This window comes from Bidens hawaiensis, unplaced genomic scaffold (genome assembly GCF_021521415.1).
Source record: "Bidens hawaiensis isolate Kalapana, Puna unplaced genomic scaffold, B.hawaiensis_p1.1 tig00015924_1, whole genome shotgun sequence".
Lineage (NCBI taxonomy): Eukaryota > Viridiplantae > Streptophyta > Magnoliopsida > Asterales > Asteraceae > Bidens > Bidens hawaiensis.
In genome coordinates, this window is record NW_027492431.1 from 37,302 (window position 1) to 51,284 (window position 13,983).

Genomic DNA, 13,983 nt, shown 5'->3' on the forward strand with positions numbered 1-13,983 from the left:
GATCCAAGACAATTGGATATCTTTTATTCCTCGCAGTCAGAAGGTGAAGTGCTCCACTGTTTCATTCAAGAGCCTTCATGACTGGTCAGAGAGGTTTTTTTACATTAAGGCCGGTGTGATCCCCATCCGTATGACCATGCGCTCTATCACTTCTGCGCCTGCGGATGAGGATGTCCTCAAGAACCCAACTGGCGCATGGGTTAAGAAACTGACCGCCGAACCATCCCCCGCGAAGAAAATTTGCGAGGAGGCGCTGGTTGGGGTCGGCATGAGCAGGCTCTGGGCCGACAGCGCGCTTGAGCCCGTTATCCAAGTCGACGGGTTGTGTGAGTTTTTTTTTTTTTTTTTTTTTTTTTTTTTTTGTTTTTTTTTTTTTTTTTTTTTTTTTTTTTTTTTTTTTGTTTTTGCGCTAACATCCTTCTTTTGCTGATATCATTTAACTCGTCTTTGCGCAGTCACCAAGGATTACATCCTTGCCGCTTATGATGAACATGTGGAGGGCGGCTCCGTCGAACTTGGCATTGGGGAGGTTGGTTTCCCGGATCGCTTCGATGACATGTTCATCCCAGTGGATCTGGATTTTGACTTTGACGGTGACGCGCCTGGTAAGCCTTCGCACTCTTGCTCATTCCTTTAGAAGACCCAAGCTTATTGACACTTCTGTCGCTTGTTTTTGTAGATGCGCTTGAAAACTACGAGCTAGAGCTCGTGGAAGAGGAGGAGGAGGAGGAAGAGGAGGCGCCTCTACTAAAGCGCAAAGCTAAGGGGAAATCTGGCGCAGGGGCCAGTAAGAAACAGAAGAAAGAGGACACCCCTGTCGCTCATCCCCATGCTCAAACGAAGAGACCTAAGGAAACCACAAAGGTTTCTTTAAGTTCTCTGCCTGTGAGAGTGGGCAGACCTCCTGTCCACTTGAGGTATGGTGCCGTCGCCTCCTCCGTTCGCGCTGCTGAAGAGATAAGCCGCGCCGCGCCTGCAACAGGTATACTTTGCCTATCTTCATCTGATTGAGTTATTATTAAACCGTTGGTTATTTGAATGTTTGCAGAGCCGGCGTCGGTAACAGATCAGCCGCAGGCGCCACAAGGTGCTACGGCTGCGCCGGGGACTCCATCGAAGTCCCCTGTTCTACCCTCTGAAAAGGGTAGAATGAATTTTATGGCGATGTTCGACGCGCGAACAGAGTTGCGCCAAGGTAAGTGTTGCACATTTGTCTTCTGAATTTTTCCTTTTGGAGTTAGTCATAAACCATTCCTTGTTTATTTGTTCATAGGAGTTGTAGCTGGTACAACAGTTGCTGATGATACTCCTGGCGCAGCTGCCGGCGCCGCTGGTTCTGGTCCTGCTCCTGCTAGTGCTGAGTCTCCCCTTATTGGGATTACAAAGGAGCAGGAGACGGTGTTGCGCGCCGAACTGGCGGCGTCTAGACCTCCTTCGCCTCCTCCTGCACGTAGCCCTCCCCGCGAGGCTGGTTTGGAGCCTTCCAGGTCGCAGCAGAAGAGGCCTGTTGAAGAAGACGAGGAGGACGAGGGGGTTCAAGGTGAAGACTCCTTAGGAGATCGCGCCAGCCCTGCGATGCCGCAAGTGTTTGCAGCGCAGACCTCTGGTGGGGCTGGTGCAGACATTCCTGCTTCATCCCCGCAGGTATGTATTGATTTGTTGATCCGCTGCGCGTATCTCCCTATAAGTATGTTTTATGACTTAGGATTTTTCTTACATTTTTGCAGGAAGGTGACCACGTTTACCGCCCGAGATGGAATATTAATGAAGAAAGTTCCTTTCAATCCATGGGCGTATGCGAGGACTTCTGGGCTCATGCCGTGCCTCCTACTGAAAGGAGGTATCAAGAGGAGCGCACTCGCGCGGACTTGCTGAACGAACATGTTTTCGCTGGGTCGGCTTTTTTCGCTGCTTCCCAAGAGCTGCGTCGTGATTATATTAAAGTACGCGACGCTCTTGTGGAAGCCCAGCGAGAGGCTAAGGTGGCCGCCTGGAACCTGTCTGATGCTCGCGCGCGAGCTGAGAAACTCCAGGCGGAGCTCAGTGAAAACCGAGCAAGTGCCAACACCGCATACATCAAGCGCGGGCATGAGCTCCAGGCTGCGCGGGAGAAGCAGCAGTTGGCGGAGGCCGAAGTTGCCAAGTACGCGCGCAGAGTGCGTGTCTTGGAACAGCAGGCCGAGGCGCGTGACCAAGCTATCATCAAGAGTATTACTGAGAAATCATCGTTGGAGAGCGAGGTCGCGCGCCTGAAAAGGGATTTGGCGGCCGCGCAGGCCGACAGAGATGAGGCCTTGGCCACGGCGGCGTCCAGCCAGGAAGCACTTGGTGCTGCGCAGGCGGAGAAAGAAAAAATTTTGGCGGCAGCAGCGTCTGACAAGGAGGAACTAAAAAAGGCTAAGGAAACTGTTGAGTTATTAAACTCTCAGGTTCCTGCCCTCGAGACGTCTGTTGCTGGCCTCGCGCAGGATCGCCAATGGCTGGTGTCACAGGGCATGGCTCGCTGCGCTTTGGCGATGAAATATTCCGCCGAGTTTCAAGCCCTTGTGATGGACTGTAATGCCGCCGCGCGTTTGGTGGGCCGAGCTGAAGGGTTTACGGATGGGTATGAGTATGGCATGTTGAGGAAGAACCCATCCGAGTACCCTTACAAGTTCGATGCGGCCTGCGCGGACATGGTCGCGGTGGGGGAAAAGTATATGAATACTCCCATCCCCATCCTTATGCAGGTACCTTGATCTTAATGAGTTTTACTTTACTAACTTTTCTAAGTGTTTGTACTCATTACTTTTCTAATGATTTACAGATAGCTGCGCTTGCTGACCAGCCCGACCTCGGCGCACTAAAGAAGTTGCTTGATGATTGCGAGAGGGCTGGTGGCGATGATGGTGGTGCGGGGGATGTTGCCCCTGCCAGCGGCTCTGGCGCGGCGAAAGAATCTGCTCGTGACACCGTTGTGATCGAAGACTCCAACGAGGAGGAAGAACTTGACTATGGTCAGTTCGGAGATGAAGAGCAGACCGCGCCAGATGCTGCGCGAGATGATGAGGATGATGAAGCGGCTGACGTCGACGTGGAGACTTGAGAAGCCCTTCATCAAATTTTGTATATTTATCTTTTATATTTGTAGTTTGTAACTCATGATACTTGTAAATTTCGATCCAATGAAATGAAACTTGTTCTCTCCTTTTCGTATCTTGTGCATTTCCATTCATCTCTTCATGTTTGGTTGTATAGATATAAGATATGCTTGAACGTTAAAATAAGAACAAGGTTGTAAGGAAATTATTTACTTAACCTCTGTTCTATTTTGTTTGTGGCTCTCGCAGTATCCTGCTCATGCTGACATGCGCGCTAATTTTTCGTTAATTCCTTTTCGCGCGTTGGTGTCACGCGGTATGGAAGTATGAGCTTAGCCATTACATGTCAGCTTGTGCTACTCAGATATCCACTATGGTTCCGCGCGCGGCCTCGACCTGAGACCTTAACATGATATGGCATGTACTTTGCCTTAGTTTTGTTTAAGGATTTTTATGATCAGGCTGCGCGGGGTGTAAGATGGATGTATGTGAGCGTTTTGAGCTAAGGCTCTTTGTTTTGGGCTAAGGCCCTGACGATTTTAGAGTTAAGACTCATTAACGTGTTTGAGCTAAGGCTCGTAATTTTGGGCTAAGGCCCTGACGTTTTAGAGTTAAGACTCTTTAACGCGTTTGAGCTAAGGCTCGCGCATGTATGTTTTACTTCGCTTTATTTTGTTTTGAAGTCAATATAATGTTGTCATATTGTTCCAATTTAATAAAGGAAGTGTGAAACATGTATGCAAAGGCAATAGAACCAATATTGAAAGATAGCGCGAATCTGCATTCATGATGGCTTAAAAGCCTTGATTACAAATTTGAACTTTTTACATGAAGCATTTTCTAAGTTGTGCCGCGTTCCACGCGCGCGGTATCTTTTTTCCGTTCAAATCTTTTAAAGCGTACGCGCCTTTCCCCAGATCTTCTGAAATTTGATAAGGTCCCTCCCAATTGGGGGACATTTTTCCTGGGGGTATTGCGCGACTAGCTTCATTGTTTCGAAGGACAAAATCATTTTTCTTGAAGTGGCACTCTTTAACGCGCTGATTATAATATTTTTCCAGCTTTTTCTTGTATCTGGCTTCATTAATGATAGCCGCTTCTCTGCGCCCTTCAAGCAAGTTAAGGTCCAACCTTCTTTCGCGGTCGTTATCAGTTTTGCTCATCATGAGTACCCTATGGGATGGGCATCCAATTTCCGCTGGGATCATAGCCTCTGTCCCATAGGTTAGGCTGAACGGGGATTCGCCATTGCTAGTTTTGCTTAATGTCCTGTGCGCCCACAAGACATTAGGTAACTCTTCGACCCAAGAATGGGATTCTCCCTCCAATCTTTTCTTCAGCCCATTTAGTAAACTTTGATTCGCGCGCTCCACTTGGCCATTCCCTTGAGGATGGTAAACGGACGTGAAGATTTGGTTGATGTGCAATTCTTTGAGCCAGCTTGACATCTTCCTGTCAGTGAATTGTTTGCCATTGTCGCTCACAATTTCCATAGGAAGGCCAAAACGGCAAATGATGTGGCTCCAGATAAATTGCTTCATCGCCTCAGCTGTGATTTTTGCTAGTGGCTTAGCTTCAACCCATTTTGTGAAATAGTCTATCGCCACTACCAAAAATTTCACTCGCCCTTGCGCTTGCGGCAGGGGCCCCACAATATCAATGGCCCATTTGTGAAAAGGCCATGCTGAGGTGACTGGAATCAAGTTGTTTTTTGGACGCATGGTGTTTGGCGCGTAGCTCTGACATGCCTTGCATTTTTGGATTTCTTTTAGCGCATCCAAGTACATGCCTGGCCAATAGTAGCCTGAGCTCATCGCCTTGGCAACCACCATGCGCGGACCAGCGTGAATTCCACAGATTCCCTCATGAATCTCCCTAATCACATAGCTTGCTTCTTCCGCATCCAGGCATTTCATGAGCGGTCCAAGATAAGAGCGCCGGTACACTGTACCATCAAGCAGTTCATAGTTCTGCGCCTTGTGTCTTATCTTTCTCGCCTGTGCGCGATCATCCGGTAACTTCCCCTCTTTCAGGAATTCCATTATTGGAGTTATCCAGGATGAAGGAGTTGTATGAATTACCAGGACCGATTGCGTTTGCACTGACGGGCTGCTCATTATTTCCACCCTGACATCTTTGCCAAAGTGATCAAAATTAGTTGATGCCATTTTACTCAACGCGTCTGCGGACTTGTTTTCGCTTCGCGAGATGTGTATGATTCTGAAGAAGTCAAACTGCTCAACGAGCTTTTTTGCCTGCTCTAGATACAGAGGCATTGTGTTCTCCTTGGCGTCATATAGGCCGTTGACCTGAGCAGCTACCAAGTAAGAATCAACATGCGCCTCTAGTCTTTTAACCCCAAACTTGCGCGCGATGCGCAGACCAGCCAGCAGGGCTTCATACTCAGCCTCATTGTTGGTACTCTTGAAGTCCAACCTGATAGCATAAGTATATTCATGATTATCAGGGTCTACCAGTTTGAGACCTGCGCCAGACCCTTCGCTGTTGGAGGCTCCATCAGTGAATAGCCTCCAAACATCTTCTTCATCATTTGCTCGCGGAGGGTCTACCTCGCGCTGAGCTTCTTCAATCTGTCCCTCTGGGATTTCCGTGATGAAATCCGCCAAAACTTGACCCTTTATTGCTGGACGGGGCTTATAAGTGATCGTGTGTTCACCTAATTCCAGCGCCCACTTTGTCAGCCTTCCGGAGAGCGCGGGACGTCGCAAGACTTGCTGGATGTTGTAACCAGTCAGTACTTCAATAGGATGACCATTGAAGTATCTATGGAGCTTGCGCGACGCGTGTGTTAGCGACAAAACTAACTTTTCCATGATGGAATAGCGCGTCTCAGGGTCTGTGAGCACTCGACTCACATAGTATATTGGCGTTTGGATCCCCTTGCGATCCACCAATAATACTGCGCCAATGGCGCGATCTCCAGCTGACAAGTACAATGTAAGGGTTTCGCCAGGAAGTGGAGCTGTGAGCGCGGGCAGCTTTATGAGACATTCTTTTATCTCATTAAAAGCTTGCTCAGCCTCAGGCGTCCACTTGAATTGGCTCTTCTTCAAACAATTCCTCAAGGTGTTAACGAATGGAGTAGATTTGCTGGCGTGGTTCGCTAGGAACCTGTTGATTGACACCAATCTACCATTCAGCTTCTGAACCTCTTTTATGGTGGCTGGTGAAGGCATGTCAAGGATGGCTTCCACCTTCTCAGGATTCACCTTGAAACCATCCTTAGTGACCATTACACCAAGAAATTTCCCCTCTTCCGCGCCGAAAGTACATTTGCTCGGGTTGAGCTTCATGTTAACTTCCGTTAGGCGCTGAAGAGTTTCCTCGATGTCGTTGAGCATTTGTCTCTCCTCCCTGCTCTTTATCACCAAATCATCAACGTAGACTTCTAGATTCCTTCCGATTTGTTCATTGAAAACAGAATCCATAAGTCTCTGATAGGTGGCGCCCGCATTCTTTAAACCAAAGGGCATTTTTGTGTAACAAAAAACACCCTTGTCGGTTCTGAAGGCCGTCTTGTCTTCATCCTGTGGTGCCATTTGAATCTGGTGATAGCCTTTGTAGGCATCCAGGAAACATTTGAGCTTGAATGGCGCCACGGAGTCCACCTTTGCGTCGATGTTTGGTAGTGGGTAACAGTCTTTCGGACATGCTTTGTTGAGGTCCTTGAAGTCAATACACATCCTCCATGACCCGTTGCTTTTCTTTACCATCACAGGATTGGCTACCCACGTCTGGTATCGGATCGGGCGGATAATGTTTGCGCGCAACAAGTCCTCAACTTGCTCATTCATGGCCTTCGCCTTTTCATCCCCCATGATTCTCTTCTTCTGAGCAATTGGCTCCACCGACTTGAACGTGTTAAGAGAGTGTTGCGCCAAGTCTCGCGGGACCCCAGTCATATCGGAGTGTTGCCACGCGAAGACCGTCATGTATTTTGTGAGCAACCTTTTCACTCTCAATCTGGTGTCGTCTGAAATGGTAGCGCCAATTGTGACCGTTTGGTCGGGGAATTTTGGGTTTAAAATCCACTTCTCTGGCGCATTGTCCGCCGTTGGAAGTTTCATTCTCCCTTCCCGCGGCGTGGTTGTCACTGCGCACAAATGATCGCGGTAAACAAATGCTACGCCTGTTGGTGTAGGGATCCCCAATGCGCCGTGCGCTGGCGATGGTACAGCATTAAATTGGGCAATTGTTCCCCTACCCAGGATCATATTGTGGCATGACGTGGTGGGCAAGACCAAGAAGTTGACCACTTCGGCTCGCTTGTGCTCATCATCCCCCATAGTTAATTCAAACTGAATCTGGCCTAGGGGATGTATGATTTCATTTGAGACACCACAGATTGGTGCGTTCACAATTTCGAGCCGAGCTTGGTCTGCCGGGTCTAACTTTCTGAAACACTGCTCATACATAATGTCAGATTCGCTTCCAGTGTCCACCAGGACCTTTGACACTTCGTAATGAGCAATGTGTGTGGTAATAACGAGAGGACTGCTTATTGAAGGGCCTCCCCTGATTCTTGGGAAGATGACTTGCTGCTCGCGCCAATCTCCGTGAATTTGCGCGCTTCTCTTTCTTGACGTCTGCCCTTGTCGTCCCCCCTCAGCCACACAGATTCTTTTGTACTTCTTGCTGGCAGAGGCTCCCTCCGGTTGCTCATCTTCTATTCTTTGGTTTTTTACCAAGTGAGCCAGCCTGCCAGACTTTACATCCTTCTCGATCGCATCCTTTAAATGATGGCATGCGTCGGTGTTGTGGCCCGGGGACCTGTGAAATTCACAATATTTACCACTGTTTTGCGGCCCCTTGTAGTGTAGTTGCTTGGGAGGCTTGAATTGGACATTCTCAGTACTTAACACCTGTGAAGGTGTTTTAGTGAGGGGAGTCCATATTCTTGGCAGAGGTCTGCTAGGATCTCTGCCGCCCTCCCTCTTGTCACTCTCCCCGTGTTTACGAGCATCCTTTTGGGGCTGGGGTGAGCTTGGTTGCGCTTGTTTTTCCGCGGAAGAAAAACTTGTTGGCTGCAACCTGGACCATACAGAGTTCTGTTTGGCCCTCTTCTCTTTGCTGCGCGGTGATTCAGCCTGATGCGCTCTTTCTCTTGCCCTATCTTGGGCAATCTGTTTCTCATTTCTCGCGAAAACTCGCGATGCCTCCATTAACTTGGCCCACGTGGTGGGCATACCATCCTTGCTTACGAGAGCTCGTCGTAACTGATCACTGCGCGCGCCTTGTATAAAGGCCACGCGCAGGAGCTGCTCAGTTATGCCCCCGATTGCCAGGGACTCCTGATTGAAACGAGTGATGTAATCTTCAATCGTTTCATCATTCCTGCGGATGCAGTGCATGATGTCATCAGGATCGCGCGTGTGCCTGCGCTGCTGTACGAAGTGGGCCTGGAACTTTTCTAACAGTTCCTCGAACCCATCAATTTGCCCTGTCGGCAAGCTCTCGAACCATACTCGCGCTGCGCCCGTGAGGCAGCGGGCAAACATATGACACCATGTTGGCATCGTCCAGCTCTCTAGGTTTCCCGTGTTATAGAAACCTTGCAAAAAGTCATCTGGATCTGTCGTGCCATCATATTTCCCCAGACCACTTGGCATCTTGGTCTTGTGCTGGATGGGAGCCTGCGCGATGCGCGCAGTAAACTTTGAGTGTTTTACCAGGATGGCTGGTCTGTAGGGGGTGGTTACGTCCACTTGCCCTCTGACCGGTGGGCTGTATGGCATGTGCAGATCCGGATCTGCTCTGGCTCCTGGCGCCATGTTCACAGGCGCGCGGAGCTGCGAGCCTCCTGCATGAGTATCCCTTGTCTTTCTCATGCTATGCACCTCTTCATCACTGAACTCTGTGTGTGCAGTGTGAACAGAATGCCCTTCTTCCGGCGCGCGCGGCCTTTTTGTGGGCTGCTTCTCCATCGCTTGCCTTTGTGTTTGGTCGGCTAGCTTCTTCTGTTTGATCATTTCAGTGTACTTTTCCATCAGACGCCGCTGCTCATTTATGAGCCATTCATTCGGATCGTCTGCTTCATCTTCTGGACCAATTGGTCCCTTCAGCTTCGCGCCGGCCATATTTTGTAACGTGCGATCGTCTGGAGGAGTTTCAGTCTGGCCGTGAGGGGTTGTGACGAAGGGACGGTTGCTGGTGGTACGCGTAGAATCACGCGGAACCCTCAGAACCTGCTGTCCGTCGTTAACACCCTCACGTTCAATATCCTCCAGAGCTTGATCAACGTTACGAACTCCAGAAACCATGGTGATTGAATTTTTTAGATCTGGATGAGATCTGATTGCCGTTTGTCCCACGGATGGCGCCAATGAAGAAACGTGGATCTACTCACTGGTAGCAGATCTACTTTCCTCGGGTGTGATTAAACTATTTCACCGATGGTTCTTCTGGATCCGAGTTCTTCCACCTACAAAATGAACAGCGCCGTTACTTACCCCTCAGAAAGGGACAGAGGGGTCCTCTTTGGGGTAACCCTCCGGCGTGAGAATCAGTATCTTTTTGAGAAGATAATAATGTTGTATGTAAGTGAATCTCAAGAGTATTGCTGATCGCTGAATACTCTTGATTTGTGTGACTGTGTGTTTTCTCTGTAACTGACTGTGAGTGAATATAATTCAATGTGATTGAATGTGATATCACTGCTTGTAACTGTCAATGATTGAGTGTGAATGAATGTGTCATCAAAGTGGAGTTGATGCTGTATTTATAGTGCTAGGGTTTCCACTGGTTGGGCTCAGCCTCGTTGGCCTCCTCCAACCGCACTGCGCCATGTGTCTTCTGGGACACCTGGCGCTTTCTCGTTGGTTGTAATTATGTGGTAGCACATGTGTCATGCTGAGTTGTCGACCTTTCATTTGGCAGCTGTCAATATCAGCATATTCTTACTCCTTAAAAAGATGCCTTCTAGAAGATTGTCTGACATGCACAATCAAGGTTGCCCTAATCCTGACTTGAATAAGGACGAGGTTGATTATGTGCACGTGTGATATGCGCCCATCCTGAGGATGCGCGAAGTCTTCTTTTTATTCTCACGCGCAGATATTTCATGCGCAGGTGTGATATGCACGAGCATGTGATATGCGCCGCGCGCATATGCGACGCGCGAGCATATGTGATGTGCAAGAGCATGTGATATGCGCCGCGCGTTGATGCGCCGCGCGCATATGTGATGCGCGAGCATATGATGCCTGAGCATGTTTTGTATGCGCCATGCGCCTAGGTTTTGGCTTTGTGCCTTGATAATGTCTTTATCTTGTGGGTTGACCCGCCTTGATTGGTGTTGAGGCGGGTACATACCTCTTCAGTATTCATTAATCAATTTGTGTGCATTCAATTTTTTTTAATTTAAAAGATAAAAAAATACAATTCGTTGAATGAAAAAATTCATACTACTATTATGCCGTTAATAATCTCATGACCTATAGCTTATAAGCCGAGAATAATTCACCCCGAAAATATAATTAATGATAATAATGTATAAAACATTTATAATGCTGAAAATATCATTATAGTTCATGCTGAAAATACTCTTTTTTTTTTAAAATTCATATGCCATATGTCACTTCATAGTTACTTCTCTGTTAAACCACACGTAGTGGACTAAGGTCTAAGCATAACCAGGAGTTGTGAAATGGCGTCCCATTTAGCAATGATTAATTTTGCAAAAAGTGACGTAGTAATAAAATAACTCACTAACACTCGTTCAATCATTACACAATTATTACAATTTTTAATATTTTAATATAAATTAAAAATAAAAAACTTTTGATGGCCAACCCTCCCACCTCCGTTGTAAATGCAACGGAACCCGGCCAAAACTAGGGTGTGAGACGTCGTGTGCCTCATTCCACCCGCAACGAAGTTAGAAGTCGCGGTATTTACTTCACCCAAGATATACCAGGTGCAAATTTGAGGAGGGCGATAGCGTAGATACAAGAAAGTCGTCGTTCTAAATTAATTTATAATTTGAAATGAATTATTACAATCTAATTTATTTATCTTTTCAAGTGCCAGTTGCAAATAACAAAATGAAACGACAAAACGATCGTGAGTGTTGTACCTGCATCTTGTGGCGGTGTTCTGGCGAGTGATGTTTGGTGGATTTATGATGACTTTGGTCTGCAGCAGATGAACTCCGGTCACATTCATCCTATCGTAAATCCAAGAATAGTTACAATAATCGTATGAACAAGCAAAATTAAACCACAAAACCCGACAGAGGATTATAGGTTACCTGCTTCTCATGGTGAGCTTCTGGTGATTTATCTTTGGTTGATTTCTGATAAGACGAACTCAAATCACGAATCTCCTGTTATATTTAACATGAATTCAAACAACTTTCATAATTGATGAAATAAAATTATAATATGAAGAGGGTTATTAATTATACGGTACCTGCATGTTGTAGTGGACGGGAAATAAACTCCGGTGAGTGGTGGGTTTGGGGTGCAAGATATATATGTATATATATATATATATATAGGAAGAAACGCCGACAGTATTGGAAGATGAGAAATGGTGTAAAGTTGACACGATGAAGAGGTGGAGGATGACTCACTCACTCTGCCAGCAGCCGACATCTTCGTCTTCTTAAAAATCAAGGGAACAAAGTGACTGAATTCTTTGGACTTGTGTAGAGGAAGCTTAAAATATGAGAGATCACAATGTGAAGCTTTTGTTTGGAGATGATCAGATGATGATTGTATGATTATTATATTATATCGTCGAGAGGCGCCGCCCAACATTTTTTTTTATGGCATAAAGCGAATAAAAAATCCAAGGCATATGCCAAGAGAAAAAGTTGGCCGTTCGTTACAAATTTTTATTCCTTCTACTTCACGTTCATATAGTGAATAAGTTAAATATAAAACCCAAATAATTTCATTATTCTTCATACAAATTATTTCAGTGCATTATAATGTCATATTTGTTTTTAAAAGTAACCAACCAAAATGTGAATACATTTCGCGCAACATGAAAATTACTTGATTGGAAGATGCTAAAAAACATCTTGTAGACGACACCACACAGTTACACATTTGATAAAAATAAGTGTTATAACTAGTATAATATTAAATTGTAATCTTTTAAACTCGAACTAATTTTGGTTGTACTAATTGGAAACTACAATATAGACTCAAGCTATTGAATTAATCTTTAACTAGGTAATCCCGTCGCGTTGCGGCGGCACAACGACGTAAACTTGGTCGGTATCGATGAAGTTCGTTACGACACGGACACTAAATCAACCGGATAAATCGATAAACGTCCAAAACGGTAACGACAAATGTGCAACTTATGATCAAAATGATATGAATCGACGCAAACTTAGTCGGTTTCGACTAAGTTCCTTACGAAACCGACACTAAATCAATCGGATAAATCTGTAAACGTCCAAAACGGGAACGACAAATACAACTTATGATCAAAATTACCCGAATTTGGTCGGTATCAGTAGGTTTGTTACGTATGACACTAAACCTAAAAGTTAGTAGAAGTCCATAATAATAATAGTGGTAGCACTCGTATAGCTAATAATACAAAACATAACATATTTAAAGTGATGTTTATTCGATAGAAAAAACCAGGGTGATGATAAAACTCAGACATTGCGAAAGCGAGTCGACGTGAATTCAGCCGGTGTTAGATATGTTGTTATGGTTCTAGAAATAAACCTAAATAACAAATTCGTCAAACTAAAATGCTCAAAACAAAAGAAACACATAAAATAATAAAAAATATAACATAATAAAAAAAAGTGAAGAAGTCTAAGCCTCAAGCTTCGAAGCTGGGCTGCAAGTTGGCTTAAGACTAAACAAAGAATATAACAACCACTACGCTACACAAACATAATTGACTTAAATTCACCATGACTTGAAGAAAACAATACAAAAACTAACAAAAGGCACCTCCTGTGGCACCGACAAATTGGTTTTAATCTATAGGTATAATTAACAAAATAAAAGTACTTGTGAAGTACTATAAAAAACTATTGAATTAATGAGAAAGATAAAATATTAATGAGAAAGATAAAAATATTTTTTACACACAATAAATATGGGGTAACTGGCGAGTTGTTTCCCTCCCGTAACACATCCATAAAAACCAAAAATACCGAAAGTTTAGACTATGCGTAGTGAAGGGGCTATAAATAGAGGCGAATTGCGACACGTGACGCCCAGTCAGCAAGAGATGAAAATTTGTTTTTGGGGTGTAATGGTGTAGGGGCTACAAACTAGGCCCACAGTATCTTTTTTATTTATGTTCTTTTTATATTTTATAATTAAACTAAAGAAAATACAAAAAAAAATATACAACTAAAAAAATACATAATTAAAAAAAATACATAACTAAAAAAAAACTAATATCCGTAATATTCGCGCATTTTTTCACGTCGTCGTTGATGCAATAATGCGGCCTCCACGTGAAACCCCTCCGATATGAGGAATTCGTAGTCTTCTTTCATTTGACGTAATTTTAACGTCTGGGCCAGCTTTTCTTGGTGTTTGTTGGATGCTCTAAGCTCGTTTCCTATTTCTGCGGCATTTGTTTCCAAACGACCGACCAACTCGTTTGTAAGGCCCCGTTACCGGTGCCTCACGTTTGGACGTTGGATTTACTCATCAACATAGTTCTAATCCTCAGAGTTAATAAAAACATTCGCGTAATATAAAAACTTTCATAAAACATTTCATAACACCCATAACTTATCATAAAACAACCTCTCGTCCTTCACAATAAACAAAACATTAAACTTAAACATCTTGAGTCTTCCGATGTCAGCCTCTTATTCAATGCCGCGTGTCCCCTCAAGCGAGCTGTCTCATCCTACTCACCTGCGTGCATACTAAAAGTTAGCTACTCTGAG